The sequence below is a fragment of the Zonotrichia leucophrys genome, chromosome 5 (genome assembly GCF_028769735.1).
Source record: "Zonotrichia leucophrys gambelii isolate GWCS_2022_RI chromosome 5, RI_Zleu_2.0, whole genome shotgun sequence".
Lineage (NCBI taxonomy): Eukaryota > Metazoa > Chordata > Aves > Passeriformes > Passerellidae > Zonotrichia > Zonotrichia leucophrys.
In genome coordinates, this window is record NC_088175.1 from 7505147 (window position 1) to 7520249 (window position 15103).

Consider the following 15103-nt stretch of genomic DNA (forward strand, 5'->3'; position numbering starts at 1 on the left):
AAAGTGCCATTTTGGCGATGGTTGGCCTGGTGGAAGAAGCTGCTGTTCCCTGCAGAGTGGGACCTTCATTAGTGTCACCACTGATCTGCCAGGCACAAGTTGCCTGGATAAACTCTTAACTTTCTTTGGCCGGAGCCAGCAATCAAGCTGCTGGGGCAGAAACCTGTATTTTGTTATAAAGGGAGCAATAGGCATTTGGGATCTTGTTTGTTTAAATACATATTCTTGAAATGAAAGTAAAGCATAAAACAGCAGCAAAAGAAGGCGGAGAAGCAGCAAGAAATGAAGATGTGAAGGAGGAAGAACATCAGCAAAGTCTAGAAGAGATGGAAAATATAGACAGGGTCTAAGAAATAATTGCAAGGCAAAGGCATGGTCAGACATGGCTTTCCTGGAGCACAGGGGGTGCAGACCCTCTCTCACAGGCAGCTGTGCTATCTGTGCCTGCAGTGCACTGCAGGATCCATCTGCCTTGGAGGCAGTGGGTGATCTCCCAGGTCAGGGTCCAGCCCCCTAACTCCCCTTGCATCAGCAGGGGTGTAGTCTGAGAAAGGACCCTTTGCTGAGCACTAGAATAGACCAGTGATACAGCTGTGATCTCCTAGTGAAAGAGTAGAGACTTCAGTGGATCTTTTCTTTCACTTGTGTTTGAAAAAAATAGAGATGAGAAGCCTTTTCTGAAGCATCTTGTTCTTTTCAAAGCCTACAGAAGATTTATTTTTGCCTGTTCCACCTATTTGAAAAGATGTGGGAAGACAGGTAGTGCTCTGCAGCACTCATCAATGTGTACTTGAACTCCTGGTACAATAGCTAATGAGATTGCTATCAAAACCTAGTCAGTGATTTATATGAGAGTGGCTGCTAGCATCAGGCTTATGGATTGCTCTGGGATTTGAATAAAACTTTGTGTTTTCACAGGATATTACTCTCCATGCTTTAATAAGCAGCATTTCATTATCACAATTTAAGAATATCCAACTCTATAGTAGGAGTCCTAGTAAAATATATGTATTGTATAAGTGGCCTTGCCCCAATCCTAGTTGTAAGTGGGCTGCAGCTGTGATGTCCTTAATTGGGCAGCAGCTGTGGCTAATGAAGATAACTGGGATAAAAGGGGGTGGGCTGGCTGGGCAGGGAGAGCTTTGGAGGAGCCCTGACGAAGAAGCAGGAACAATGCTGCCGTGAAGAGCTGTGTGTGAGAAAACCACTCAGAAGGTATGGGACTCTAGAAATAGGATAACAACAATATGGATACAACACAACTCTTTCATCTGAGGGCAGCATTTCAGCACATCGCATCCTTGTTTGTCTGTGATGTTCTGCTTCACTGCCACTGTCCCACCATGGGGTGAAAAACTTCAATACAAAAGCCCAAGGGCCTTAAGAAAGAAATCTCTTGTCACAAAACTATATTGCTTTCCCACAAATGTGGAACATGAACAGACTCTTCTTTAACAGCCACTTAGAACAAGTTTCCAATTGGTAAGGGAATCACTTTTTCCCCCTCTCTCTTTTCTTAGAGAAATTCAGAAGCCATCCTCTCTTACTGAGTTGTGTAGGGTGAGTTGTCATCCACCAGCTGTTCTCAGGCTGAGTTGAAGGTTTTGTGGGAACCACCTGAGGCTTTGGAAACTGTTGTGGTCAATGTGTTCAATCTCACCTGTCTCTGTGGTTAGAACTGACCTTGGGCTCCCTGCTTTGATGGTGCCTGGGGTAATGGGGCTGTAAGCACTTTAGGAGTCTTTAAGCACTTCCCCAGGAGAAATAACAATTCAGTGGTCCAAAGGAGATCACAGGCAGGTCCCTGGTATGTGCCTGGGGAAGGTGGGGTGGATTATCACAGCCTGAGGTGGGGCTGCTCTACCTCAGTGGGCACCACTGCAGGATCTCATGCACTTGTTGCAATTATTCTCTGAGCAGAAACAAAGAGGCAGCCCTTCCCTTGCAATGGCTGCCACAGTCCCCTGTGTGTCCCTGCTTTAGCTGTGATCTCTCCAGTCACTTGGGGATGAAAAACTTGACTTTATTTGGTGTCTGAACAGCAGCTCAGACAAGACTTGTCTGTCTGTGACTAGGCTTATAATGCAAATAACAACTACATAATAATATTTAAGGGAAAGATTGCTAGCAGGATTAGGATTGCAATCTGGTTTTTTTCCCCAATTTTTCCTGGGGTTTTTGTTGTTAGGTAAATGCTCATCCGCTCTGTCTGACTGCTTGTCACGCAGCATTTGCAGAGATGGATTCTTGTGCATTAGTTACATCTTTTTATAGAGGTTCATGAGATGAAACTGTGTAGCTGCTTCACTTCAGAAATGCTCTTTTCAATACCTCTGGGGTTTTGTTTCCCACTATTGTTCCCTCCCTGTAGGACTGCCATTTAATATGAATTGGAACTTCAAAACAAGCCCAAAGATGTCCCTTTCTTTTAACTCTTTGGGGTGGAAAGAGGAAGTTTGAACGCTTTAAACTCAACAGATCTATTAATTTACTTTGCTGAAGTCAGGCTACCTGCCTCCCCCCAGTAGCAAGGTGCCAGATCTGGAAATGGATTTGAGGAGGGGGCTAAGAGGGTGTAGATACACGCTCTTTGTAATTTGGAGTGGAGCTGCAGCTGAGCCTCATCCCCAATGGGCTACAGCTGTGCAGGGCAGGTGAACAGTGTTGAAGGTGATGAGCCCTGGAGTGCCAGGGGCACTGACCAGTCACCAAAGGGCACACAGGTGCAATGCTTGTATAAAGGGGTATAAAGGAATGAAAGGTTGTTCTTGCACTCTTGCTGCAAACATGAAAGAGCAGATGCTTGCAGCCCTCTGAAGTGATGTGATGTTATTCTATATGGGCAGGTGTCACCTTCTGATGTGGTATGGTGTTACTCTGTATGGGCAGATGCTGAAAGCCTTCTGAAAGTATTTGGTGATATTCTGTGTATTGTGGCCATCTCAGCTGTGACATGTGCTGTGACAAGAGGAGCCTAAGGACCAGCAGCACTCCCAGTCCCTGGTGATGTCCTTCAGCTGTGGGACAAGGCTCTCTTCTCTCACCCACTTCTTTTGCTGAACAGGGTGGCCAAGGGCAGTTGATGCTAGAGCTGGTCCAGGCCAGGTAAAGGTGAGCTTCTCCCACTTGGGCAGAGGAATGGAGAGGCTGGTGGCTTGCGTTGATGTGGTTGTAGTCTCTTTGAGAGAATGGGAAAGGCAAAAGTTGCTGGATTCTGGTTGTATTTCTGCCTTAGCTGAAATGGCCCTTTGCCCTGCTGCTTTGTGATGTTTTCTTACACCTCTTATGCAAGTGTGGAAGTAACATGATTTCAGGAGGATAGGTCTGTAGCCCAAATTCTCAGCAATGTCGAAGTGCCTCATACCCCTTGAAGGAAAATTGAGTTGAGTACTTAAATGCTCATTGATAATGATGTTGATTGTTTTGGTGAATTATTTGCTCTATTGGTTGGCTAATGTCCAGTCTCAGACTTAAAGGAGGGATTGGCCCTTGCAGCAGCAAAAATACTGCTCCAGAGTGTTTTTATTCAGAGACTGGAGGCAGCAGGGACCCATTGTCACTGTGTGTTGTATCACCCAGCCCCTAGCAGCGCTTCTGTAACACCACCCTGGGGACTGCAACCAGTAATTCTGCACTTACATTGGGGTTTTGTGCTCAGATTTTCCCTAGCAACTCTCAGAAGTAAGGAAATTGCAGCTCTGGCAATCCCAGGCTTGGGTCCTCTTGACCCTTTCAGAAATGGCACAAACATCATCTGACGCGTTAAAACCTTCCCCGCTGGGCAGTGTAGATGGGAGCTGAGTGTGTTCAGTTCTTGCAGAGCTGAGCTGTTAAATTGATAGTGCCTGTAGTTACTCTCCTGAAGGGAGAGAAACATCTTAAATCTTTAAACCTCTCATGCCCATCCTTTCGTGCCATGCTGTGAGAATGTGTAAGTGTATCAGAAAATTCCTGCCTGAAGGTAGCCGTGCCAAGATGTGCATGCAGATCTCAGCCTTCTCCTGCTGAGCATGAACCGGTGCCTGCCACGCTCAGGGTCACTCGTGGGGGTCTTGCAAGGCTACTGAGAGCTGTTGTCAGTGTACCTGGCGTTTGAAAGCAATGCACTTTTCAGAAAACCACAGTTACAGTGTAGTTGCTCCATTCACACAATGGAGGTCTCAAGGATTATTAGTTTCTGTGCTGAAATATTTTCTTCTAAAGTAACAGTGGATGGCCTGTGTGTCTGACCAGATCTGTTTTGAGCTCTGGGATGAGTGTGCTTTTTGCTTTCATTTTATTCAGATTTGGTTTAACTAATGAGAAGCACAAGTAAATGTTCTTTGTTGCCTAGAGGGAGATCTTGAATGTGGATCATTAAGAAACGGGGTCAGATAAAGAAGAGAAAATACCACTGTCCCCAAACTGGAACTTGCAAACCCATGCACTGTGCAACGCCCCACGGAGCTGGAAATCTTCTGTCAATGCTCATATGACTGTGATGGTCTGCAGTGATGATAGCAGTGCCTGGCTCCAGGGTCTGTGCTATCCCTACTTGTCACAATCACTGTGCTTCAGAAGCCTGGATTGCATTTCCTCCCGGAGAGTTTGTCTGATTGATTGCCCACAGCACATAACAATTTGAAAACGAGTTTGTTTTTAGTAATGAACCTTTATGGCTTTTGCAAAGTGGGTCTTCACAGTCTGTTTGGGGCAGAACAGCTCCACCTGACCTCTGGTTTGGGAAGAATGCCAGCCCGCAGGGAGGAAAGACAAGGTTATCAGGGAAAGGGGAAATGAAAGGTTTTTCTTACACTTAACACTTACTGTGAGCTGAAAAGTCACAGCTTGGCAAAATATATGTTTCTCCGAAATTCTGAAAAAAAATATTGAATTAATGTAGCTGTAAGTTATGTGAAATGAAATCCAAAGGAATTAATTAGAATTCTGAACCATATGGTCATGTGAATCTGGAGACCCACACAACTGCGTTTTCGTATCTGATGTTGACACATTAAAATTCATCAGTTTGCAGGCAGAGTTGTCTTAGTTAATTTAACTAATACCATAACATTCCTGAGATGCATCATTACACCTCATAATGTAAACATAAACCAGGATGATTAGTGGAGAACCACTCACTTCAAAGAATTAATATAGCTGAAAAACTGCTTGCAATTTAGAAGGATTAAAAGAAGATGCTAAATATGTCTCCTTATGCCCCTTGTTAAAGCCAGACCTTTATCAGTCTACACAGTACCTGATTTCTGGTGGTGCATAAAAGCCAATGGCTTGTTTACACTTGTTTCTGTACCATTGAGGTGCTTGTGTGTTTGGGGTTGCCACAAACATTCTGAAATGAGAGTTTTGAGGAAGAGGTTGTTCAGTTTGTTAACCTGAGTTGTCCCCTTGGCTGCAAAAATGTGTGTTCCCTAATGCAAGGTGTCCCTTGTCATGCCTTGGAAGGAAGAAACGATGCCCTCAGGGAGAGGGAGCTGGAAAGGAAGCCAGCACTTCAGCTGAAATGCTGAGGGGCATCTTGGCTGCACTGTGGTGGGAAGAGAAGAGTGGCCCACCTCTGTCTTTAACCAGGTCCAGGTTGGACCTTCCTGTTGATGTCTGGTTTTTGGTGTAGGGAGGTGGAAAAGGCTCAGCTCTCCTCTTGTGCACAGGTTGAACTGGAGACTTTCTGCTCAGAGGTGAAACTAAGGCAGATGGGTGTCACAGGAGAGCTGGGTTCAGAAGGTTAATGCATTTTTGATGTCTGCTTAGACACTGTTTTTTCCCCCTGATGGTTTCTTGTTATATGTCTTATGTATCTGTGGTATGTGTGTGTACCAAGAGACAGAACACACTCCTTGTGATTACAGAAGCCAGCTTGCAGACTTCTGTAGCTAGCAACAAAAATGTTCATGGGGGTTTTAAGATCATTTTCAAAACCTCTCTATTTGTGTGCGCAGCTTGGGGCTGTGTTGGTCACTGGGACACCAGTTCAGGAGAGCACTGGTTGCACTTCACAGTTTTATGTGATCCTCTGTTAGCTCCAGCATAATTTGGAAATCCTGTCCTTGTGAGGAAGGCCAGCTGCTTTGGACCTCCTCCACTTCATGGAATAGAGTGTGCAAAGCAGATATGCTCGTGTGTTTGCCTGCTTTGTTGGTAGGGTCTGGGACCAGCCTCAGACAGAGCAGTAGTCCTGGAGGGACTGGGCTTAGCACAAAATATGCAGACATCAATAACAGGCCTCAAATGAACCAATTGATTTGAAAACTGTGATATTGACTTGTGAACTGTTACTAATGGATTAAGCAGCAACAGGATGCGAGTCTTTCAGGGGTCATTTAGCTCATCTCTCTGCCCTAAGGCAAGACCACCTCATATCTAAGCAGATGTTTTTATAGCCTGGTCTTAAAACCTCCACAGATGGCAACTCCATAACCTCAGCAGGCAGTGGCTTCCAGTGTGGCACTGTCATACCCAACTGGAAGGATTTTTGTAACCTTTAACCTAAATCTTTATCACTGCAGTTTAGGTCTGGTTTTGCCATGTCCAGTCTGCTGTGGGAAAGGAGAACAGGTTATTCTTTCCACCTACTTGTCATGTATTTCAGATATAGTTATCGTGTCTATTCTCAGTCTTCACTAGACTAAACAACCTAGTTCCTTCAGTCATCCTTTGTAGGTCATGTTTTCTAGGCTGCAGAGAAGTCTTGTTCCCCAGTGGACTGTCAAATCAATGTGCTTCCTTTTTTGAAGTGTTATGCCCCAAACCAGCTGGCTGTGTGAGGGCGATGCTAAGCAGAGAGGGAGGAGCTGGTACAGGCCAACTGCTGGTCACCAGGAGCTCAGAGTGCCCATCTCTGTGGGGAGTAATAAAGCCCTTGAGAAAGGCTCACATGCCTCCTGGCCTGCCCTCAGAGAGGGAGAAACCACCTTGGCACAGGGGCTGGTGCCTTTGAGCTTCCCACATGCCCAACAGCCCCAGCAGAGTTTGCAGCCTGGGCTGAGTTTCTAGACAGGGTTACTGGGTCTCAGAAGTATCCATGAGCAGGCCCTTCCTTTTGTAGTCCCGTCTTCTGTTTAGATTGTTACTGACTTTTGTATCAAGCAGAAATACATGAAAAAGAGAAGGCTGAGGAAAGGGAGTGGAGTATTAGTTTTTCCCTTTAGCTCATGCAGCGAGCTGCCTGAGTTTCCAGAGAGCCACTCAAGATTTGACTCTTTAAAAAATTGGCAGGTTGCCATTGCTTTAGGAATTAATTTTGTTTCTTTGCTCCTAGAGTTTCTGCTGATTCCATAAGAAACTGTTGGAGTGGGGGCAGGGGGAATACCTTGTGCAATGAAATCAAACCAAGGGATCATCCTTATTTCCTTAGTGTGATATGGGTTGAGGGACCTCCTCTGCCTTGGAATTGCAGTTTATGCTTGGCCTCTAAACAGACCTTACAGGGTGACAGGAGAGGGTCCAGCATATCTTCTTCAGTGGCAAAACTGGTTGCTTACCAGTTTCTCCTTCCTTGCCACCAGTCTGCTTGTCCTGGTCCAGGAATTCCAGCATTAAAGTCAAGCCAACTCCTACATTGACACTTGGAATAAAGGATAAAACAAAGCAAGCTCCCAAAACATGGCCAACAGGTACCTTGCAGCCAAGCTGCTTGCCCAAAGCAGGCACCAAGCCCATGTCCCAACTGGCATTACCTGTGGCAAAGGAATGATTAAAGGAGCCCTCCAGCCTTTTTCCCAGAGCTTAGGATCACACCCCTGTGCATTTTTCTCTCTGCTTGTTGATGGATGCTGCTTCCTTGCTTTCCCCTCCCTGAACTAGTGGGCTGGGTGCCAGCCTGGAGTTGTGCAAGCTCTCAGCCTTGTGAGGCTGCCAGGCATGGCCATGGGGTAAGAGGACACAGGGCTCTTCTCGCAGCATTTGGAGTAGATAATCCTAATTTCCCCCTTTTTTTCCCCACCATTTCTGGCAACAGTTGTAAAAGATGGAAGATAATTACCCTGTGAAACAGATTTGATTTCCTACCAGGTCTTTTGTCTCTGCCAGACGCACTTAAAACTTGAGGGTTTTGGAGGGAGAATTTCATAACACATGACTGATCATTCAGCAGTCCACATGTGGATCCGACCTTGGAGTGTTTGTACAGACTTGGTGGAGCTGCTGAATACAAATATTTTTCTTTTTCTTCCTCTGTATTTGCAAAACATTTGGGTCCCGATCATCTGCTGTGCTGCCATTTGGAGCTGCACACGCTGACATGCCGTTTGTTCCGCTGCCACTCGGCAGGTTAAACAGTAACCTGCTTGGGACACTCATTACTTGGTGAAACATCTCTCAGGGCTTGAAACCAAGGCTCTGCTGCTATACACAGCAAGATTTATGGCCTGGTGGATAAATTGGATTTAGCAGAGCTGAGGCAGTAATAAAATGATTGTATCAGATTGCAGTGTGTGAATGTGGGGGTCATGCAGGACTCAAATACCTCCTGAACATACTCGCTTTTCTTGTATGTCCTCCCTCTCCTGTAAAACTGTGCTAAAGCAGTGATAAAAAAACAAAGCAGATAGGTTTGGAAAGAATCACTTCTGACTGGCTGACTTCAGAAGGATGGGTAATTTTAAAACAACAGCATTGTTTCTTTGAGGTTGAACTGGCTCAGAGTATTTCTTCTCCCCCTTCTCCCACCCCAAGGGAGAGATTTTATTTTCTTGCAAGTATAGGTCCTATCTGAGGGGAAAAAGAAGTGGTGTTTTCTTGCTAAAGGTTTTAAGGGAAACCTTCATGGAGAATTCAACCTGTGTTCTTAAATCTTTGAGAAGTGGACTGTACTGCATGTTTCTTCCTCTGCTCCTTGAAACACCTGTTACCTCAAACAGGGAGAAAGCAGTGAGAAAATTCTGGCAGTGCAAAGAAAGGAGGCTGGAAGATCAACACAGTCTTCCTAGTCTATCCAGCATCCCACTGGGATTACTATTCTGGCCTGCAGTTGTTTGTTTGTTGGGTTTGGACAGAAGATGAGATGTTACTGATGAAGCGCTGGATGAAGGCAGAACAAAACTGTGGGGTGAGCTGGGCCAACAGTGCAGGCACAACTGTTGATACATCTGCAAAGGACAGGCCTGCACCTGGCTTCAAAACTTGCTCTCAGGTTGTTGCTGTGCCTACCTGAGTGTGCCTCTGACTGGCTAAAATGGCTTTTGACCTGGATTTTTGGGCCCATTCATAGTGTGCTCTCCCTGGCTGAGAAGGGTAGACCAGCATCATATCCATACTGGAAGGTGATCCTGTTTATTTCTCTTCTTATCAACTCAGAATTGAGGTAGAGAGCTTCTTAGACATGGTTGTATGCTCCAGAGCTCCCTGGGAGGGGATGAGAATCAGCCAAGCACACACTGTGTGATCATTGGGATTAAGTGATCTCTTCCTGGGAAAAGAGGATGGAGGGAGAATCATGTGCTGAGGGCATCGTGATGAGGAGAGGTGTCTCTTCCCTTCTGGAGCAAAGCAGCTGCGCTTCCATGTACTTCAGAGCCTCACAAAGCCTCCATGAGCCTCCAGCCATGCAGGCTAATACGGATTACATTAATGTAGTCAATCCAAAGATTAATTTTATAAAGCGAGCTAGATTGGGGAGCAGGTAAACTTTCTCCCTTCAACCAGTTTTCATTAAAATGATTTGGAGGGTGTGCCTGTACCTTGTCATGGAGTGCAACCCAGGGATGGATGGGTGCCTGTGGGAATGGAGGCTGTAGCGGAGGATCTGGGCATCACGTAACCTCCTCCAGGGGTGGTTGTGTGTCAGGACTTGTTCCCTTGGCCGCAGCACTATCCTGCTCTACTCGCTCCAGATCTGCCCAGCGTTGCTCCTGGTTCTCCCTGCCACACCTTCTGCAGGCAACAGATAAGTGCTTTTGGAGGATGATGTAAGATTTTCCGTGTATGAATGCTACAAAGTTGATTTTAGGGCAGCATGGTTAAATTGCGTTCTGCCTAATGGTGAAGTGTGCTTCTTGGATAGGTTTTGCTGAGTTTCAGATTTTGTCTAATCTAAAAAACAGTTGCTGTTCCTGGGAAACAGGCGTTCCCAAAACAAATGCAGTGCTGAGTGAGAGTGGCTGACAGCTGGGGTGCACAGGAGATTTATTTACATTTTATATATATATCTTTACAAAGATAATGGTAAAAGGAAATCGATAGCAATAGTGGTTGCAGTCTGAGAGAAGTGTGTCTGGACATTTTGTGGACACAGACATTTTCTGGCATTGATGACTACAGTTGGTAGAAACCCTGCTCGTTCCATTAAAAATAAAGTTCATAATTGGTCGGTTCCAAATTCACCAGTACAGATCATTGCTTTCCAGAAGCAGCATTTTATGCTTTTCATTGGACATTGCTTACAGCATCAGTGGACAGTGCAAGGAGAAAATGGGCTCATTAGATATGAACTTAATTGAGAGTGACATGACTGGGTATTAATATTAGTCTTGCCTCAGGCTTTTCCTTTCTTTTTTTTTTTTTTTTTTTGTGTTTATAGTCATGCTAGTAGATCCTGAACATTTTATCCATTTACCAAATTCCACAACAGTTGCTTCACTAAAAGGCATAGGTTTCCTTTTTTGTTTCTAAATGGAGATGCAGCATTTGATGTCCTCCTCCTCCAGATGCAGGAGGGCAGGGCTCTGCCTGGCTCCGAGCACAGGTCACACTTGCTACCGATGTGACCTTTTTGATGGTATTTCTGTTTGCAGGAATCCGCATTTGTGCTGGTTATGGCGGTTTATGGAATTTAACTTGGCATTTATTTTTCTGAGGAACGGTCTGGTGACAAGAAGCTGACAGAGATTTCTTCGGGGTCCTGCCTCCTGGGCACTCCTACCTGTTTCCCCTCCCCGCTGAAATATGCTGTGGAGAAGAAACAAATTGCGAGGTGAAATGGAGGGGTCTGTTTTCAGTGGGAGCAGGAGGAGCGTGCAGGGGAGACGGGTGGGCTGCGACTGGCGCGGAGGGAGGCGCTGGTTGGGATAAATAACGGGAAGCGCTCCTTTGTGCTGAGAGCTTTCCCGTGCAAGGCAGAGCAGAGATGCCTGTTGTGTCGCTGTCATGACCGATTCAGCTCTTTTTGGTGCCTCAGCTTTTCTTTTAGGGCACGGTTCTTTCCCCCCAGCCCACCCTTGCCTCCCTGCAGATGCCCCTTGCAGGGTGGGTGCTTTGTGGTGCCCGGCTCCGTGCGCTCTGCTCCCAGCCAGGGTGCACAATGATCAGGACGGATTGTCTCACAAGTCACTGCCATCTGTGCAGGGCGCCTCGTTCGCTGAACAAAAGGATTTGGAGGGGATGAGGGGTACGGCTTCAAAAAGCCCAGCTGAGTGGAAGAAAGGGATGCTGTCACCCACTTGTGACTGCACATGGCGGGAGCTTTGTTCTCTCCCGGAACGCTCAGCATCACTCGTGTTACCTGCAGCCATGCCAGCCCCTGGCAGCATGGTCTGTGATTGGGGGATAGAGTAATACAGTCAGTCATTCTGCCTGCTGCTGCTATGTTTTGTTTTGTTTATAGATATTTTACAGGGTTTGGTCTGACAGTTTTGTCTCCTGGGTAATTAAGCTGAATTATTGAAGGCCCTGAAATTAACACTGTCATTTTTAATGATTAAAATTAAATAAATCTCAGCCTGTTTATCAAGTTAGGTTATTTCCTCTTTCTGATTTTGAAGGGGTGTGTGAACTTGTTGGGAAGAATGTGAGCACTCAGGTAGCCTGGTTTTAAAGTTTTGTTTAACAAAGTATGGGGAAATCCTGAGGTCCAGGTAAGGTCTCTTAAAACATCCAAGCCTTAAAAGAGAAGAGAGTAGGTGGGAAAAGTTCAGAGGATGGTAAGCACTGCTGGTCAGATTTTTTTCTGCCCAATATTAGAGAATAAGATTCTCTTGGCGATTATTCTGGAGCAGGGGAGTAGTTTTAGAAACATGTTTTCATTTTTTCTTTTAGATTGTAACACTGGCAACAGCCTTTTTACTGGCCTGATTATATGTGTAGGTTTAAAAAATCTTTTTCTTCAAACATTCAAATTTATTTTGTCATTATTTCATTTTTTAGTATTTCTTTATTCAATATTGGAATTTCCTATTTGCTGTGGGTTTGGGAATCCTCCTCCTTTGTCTGGGTAATCCTCAGTGGTGGATTTCCAGGAATCTGATTTGGCTCCTAATTTCCAGTATTAGCACCAAGGTTCTAGCCTTTGTTCCCTAGCTTTGGGTCAGCTGTACCCAGCCTCATCCCTATGAATCACCCTGGCTTCTTTCTCTTAACAAGGATTTACAAAGTCTGGCTCTTCTGTACCAAGTTCTATCAATTCTTGCAGGATCAAGAGCTGTAAGCATGGATAGTGACATCCCCATGTTTGTGGATGCTGCAGCAAAGAAAGGGGCTGCTCCCCATGGGGTGGTCAAATGGGAACTGAGACACTCAGATCCCATCAGTGCTGCTGCCTGTTGGGAGTGACATTTTGTGCCAGTGAGGGAGCAATTGGGGTTAGAACAATGACCAGCAGCAGTCAGAGGGTAGTTCAGGCTGGAAAGGGCCTCAGGACATCTTTTCTCCAACATGCTGCTCATTGCAGGGCTGTCCATGAGATCAGAGGAGGTTCCCTTGGGTCTGGAGACCATGCAGCCTCTCAGGTCAGTTTGCTGCAGTGCTGGACTGAAGGAAAAGGAAGCTCCACAGGCCAATAAGTTTTTGTGTCTCTGCTTATGCATGTGCAAATGTCTAAAGCCACAGAGGAGGTCACAGGTGGGTTAGGACAGCTGGAGAGCAGGAGGAGTGGCTCCAGGCCCAGCTAATTTAACTGGTTTCTCTGTGCACACCCAACACTTTTTATTGATAAGCATATTGTTGTATTTCCTTGGCAACAGTGTTATGGCAACTGCAGACTTCCAGTTTGCAGAGTGAAGGTAAAGGAGGGGAGGTGGTGGAGAGGCTGGCATGGGGCAGGGGCCAAGGGGAGAAATATGAGCCCTGATCTCCAGTTGCTGCATAGGGCTTCAGTGCTGCTCTCAAAGCTGCTGGCTGCTGCAGGAGTGTGCCAAGGGAGGGCTCAAGGATGTGGCTTTGCCTTGAGAAACATCTGCAGCTCTTCACTCCTGCCTGGTCACCACATGAAAGAGAGGAGCTGGTGTGTGGTTAGGGCAGTGGATTTGGCCTCCTGGCACTGGGATTGGCCACAGACTGCTGGTGTAACCTTAAGCAAGTCACCTGGCTTCTCTGTGTCTGGGGTGCCATTGGCATGATGGGGATAGCAGGGTTTGTTCCATTCAGCACGTTCAGCTGAATTCTGGGCTCTTTGGGCAGCCTTGTCTGGGTGCTGCTGTCACAGCCAGGCTGACATGCTCAGGTAGGCCACTGCTTTGCAAATAATGAATATTGCCTCAGGAGCCAGGAGGACACAGCTCCTGAGGGTTGCACCCACGGGTGGGTTTGGGTGGGCTGAAGGGCGGAGTGCCTGGTCCCCAGCTTTAGGCAAGGCACAGGGGCTGTCTCTCCTCCAGTCCTGCAGAAGGAGACCCTGCTCCCTTACCTCTCTCCACAGCTCTTTTGTTTGCTTTCTGAGTGCTCAGAGCCTCTGTCCTCCCTGCAGAAGCAGAAGCACCAGCTTGTCCCATGTGGGTTCCTGCACAGAAGTGAGTGGCTCAAAGGGGGTTTCAGCATCTCACTTGGAGGACTTCTTTGGTCTGACTTTACCAAGCTCAGGAGGAAAATGGGCAGGTAGAATGTACTGGAGGTGCCCATCACCAAGGCATTTGCAGGCTTCTGAGTCCTTGCATCTTACTTTTATTCATTGCACCTGAGCATTTACAGGAAAATAAGCAGTATTCTTAAATAATACTATTTTTAAGCATATAATTTCAAGGTTTTAATCTTTCTCTACCTTGTGGCTCACATTGCCTTTTGTTCCTTCTCAGATGAATGGGTGAAAGAGGGGATCACTGGGGGTGTGTGTGTTTCTGAGGAATATTCACTAGAGCCAGGTCACTTGCAAAGAAGCATTTTAGCATTCAGATGCCAAGCTGGTACTTCAGAAAGCTCCTTCAAATGAAATATTTGGCAAATCCATTTTCACATCTCTTAAAAGTGTGGGAAGATTTTTTTTAATTGGAAAATCTGGTTTGGGCCCTTGCTAATTTTCAGGAAAGACTGATGGAAGGATTATGACCAACCCTAATTTTGCAAATGAGGTAAGGGAGCAAAGCTTGTATAACAAAACCACAGGATAATGTGTCATCTTGTGCCCTTTCTTCACTCACTGGCTGAATACACTTTAGTTGTAATGATGTGTGAACTTTTCTTCAAGTGAATTCTGGAATAAATTTTGCCAGAGGAAAAAGAATCTCAGGACTACCAGATCTCGTGATATCTCCCTGCTGTTTGAGGCATGCAAATTATGGGTGAGTTTCTATTGTGTTAAGTTCCCACAAGCCTAAACCAAATCCTTAAGGAGAAGCAGGAGAAGCCAATGGGAAAGACATTTCCCAAGACTGCAGGACCTTTTTTTTTCCTTTTAGCCTTGCAAAGAGTCTTGGATTTGGTTTGTTGGGTTTTTTGTTGTTTTTTACTTTTAATGAGCAGCAATATTTGCTAAGATTCCTGCTCTTAGGAGCACCAGGCATGAATTTTCCCATTGCTGTGTGGGCACGTTGTGTGAGCAAGGAGTGGTGGATTCAATCCACTGGGGCTCAGTGCTCCCACTGTTTTCATATTGGTGTCTGTGAACTGAGCGCTGGGTGCTGAACAGGTGAAACCCTGGGTCACCATGCAGGAGGGGCTGAGCAGGGGGCATTGGGGCTGGGAGGTGCAGGGCAGGGGCTGCAGGGCAGGTTTGGTGTCCCTCAGGGGCTGTGATGGCAGGGAAAAAGCCAAGCTCTGGGATCACACCTCCCAGTGCTGGAAAAGCCTGACTATCTTGTCCTGCCTATCTCCCCATTGCTGACTTTGAATTGGCCTCTAATGTCTGTTGTCCCCCCAGAAGGATGCTTTTCCAAGCTGGTGATCTCTGGATCTGGCTGATACCTGGTGCTGTTGTTGTTTTCTTGAATTCCAAGTGCTGCATCCCTTTGCAGTCTGGAAA

The 15103-nt window shown here is 46.1% G+C and overlaps 1 protein-coding gene and 1 long non-coding RNA gene across 2 annotated transcripts in view; both read left to right on the plus strand.

Annotated features, from left to right (window-relative positions):
* The window catches only part of CCDC85C (coiled-coil domain containing 85C), a 111544-nt gene that overhangs the window by 29253 nt on the left and 67188 nt on the right, over window positions 1-15103 (plus strand). The window lies entirely within an intron of this gene.
* On the plus strand, window positions 1161-13712 carry LOC135448508 (uncharacterized). Its single transcript, XR_010440477.1, has 3 exons — window positions 1161-1215; window positions 12602-12659; window positions 13568-13712. It is a non-coding gene; the product is annotated as an uncharacterized LOC135448508 (long non-coding RNA).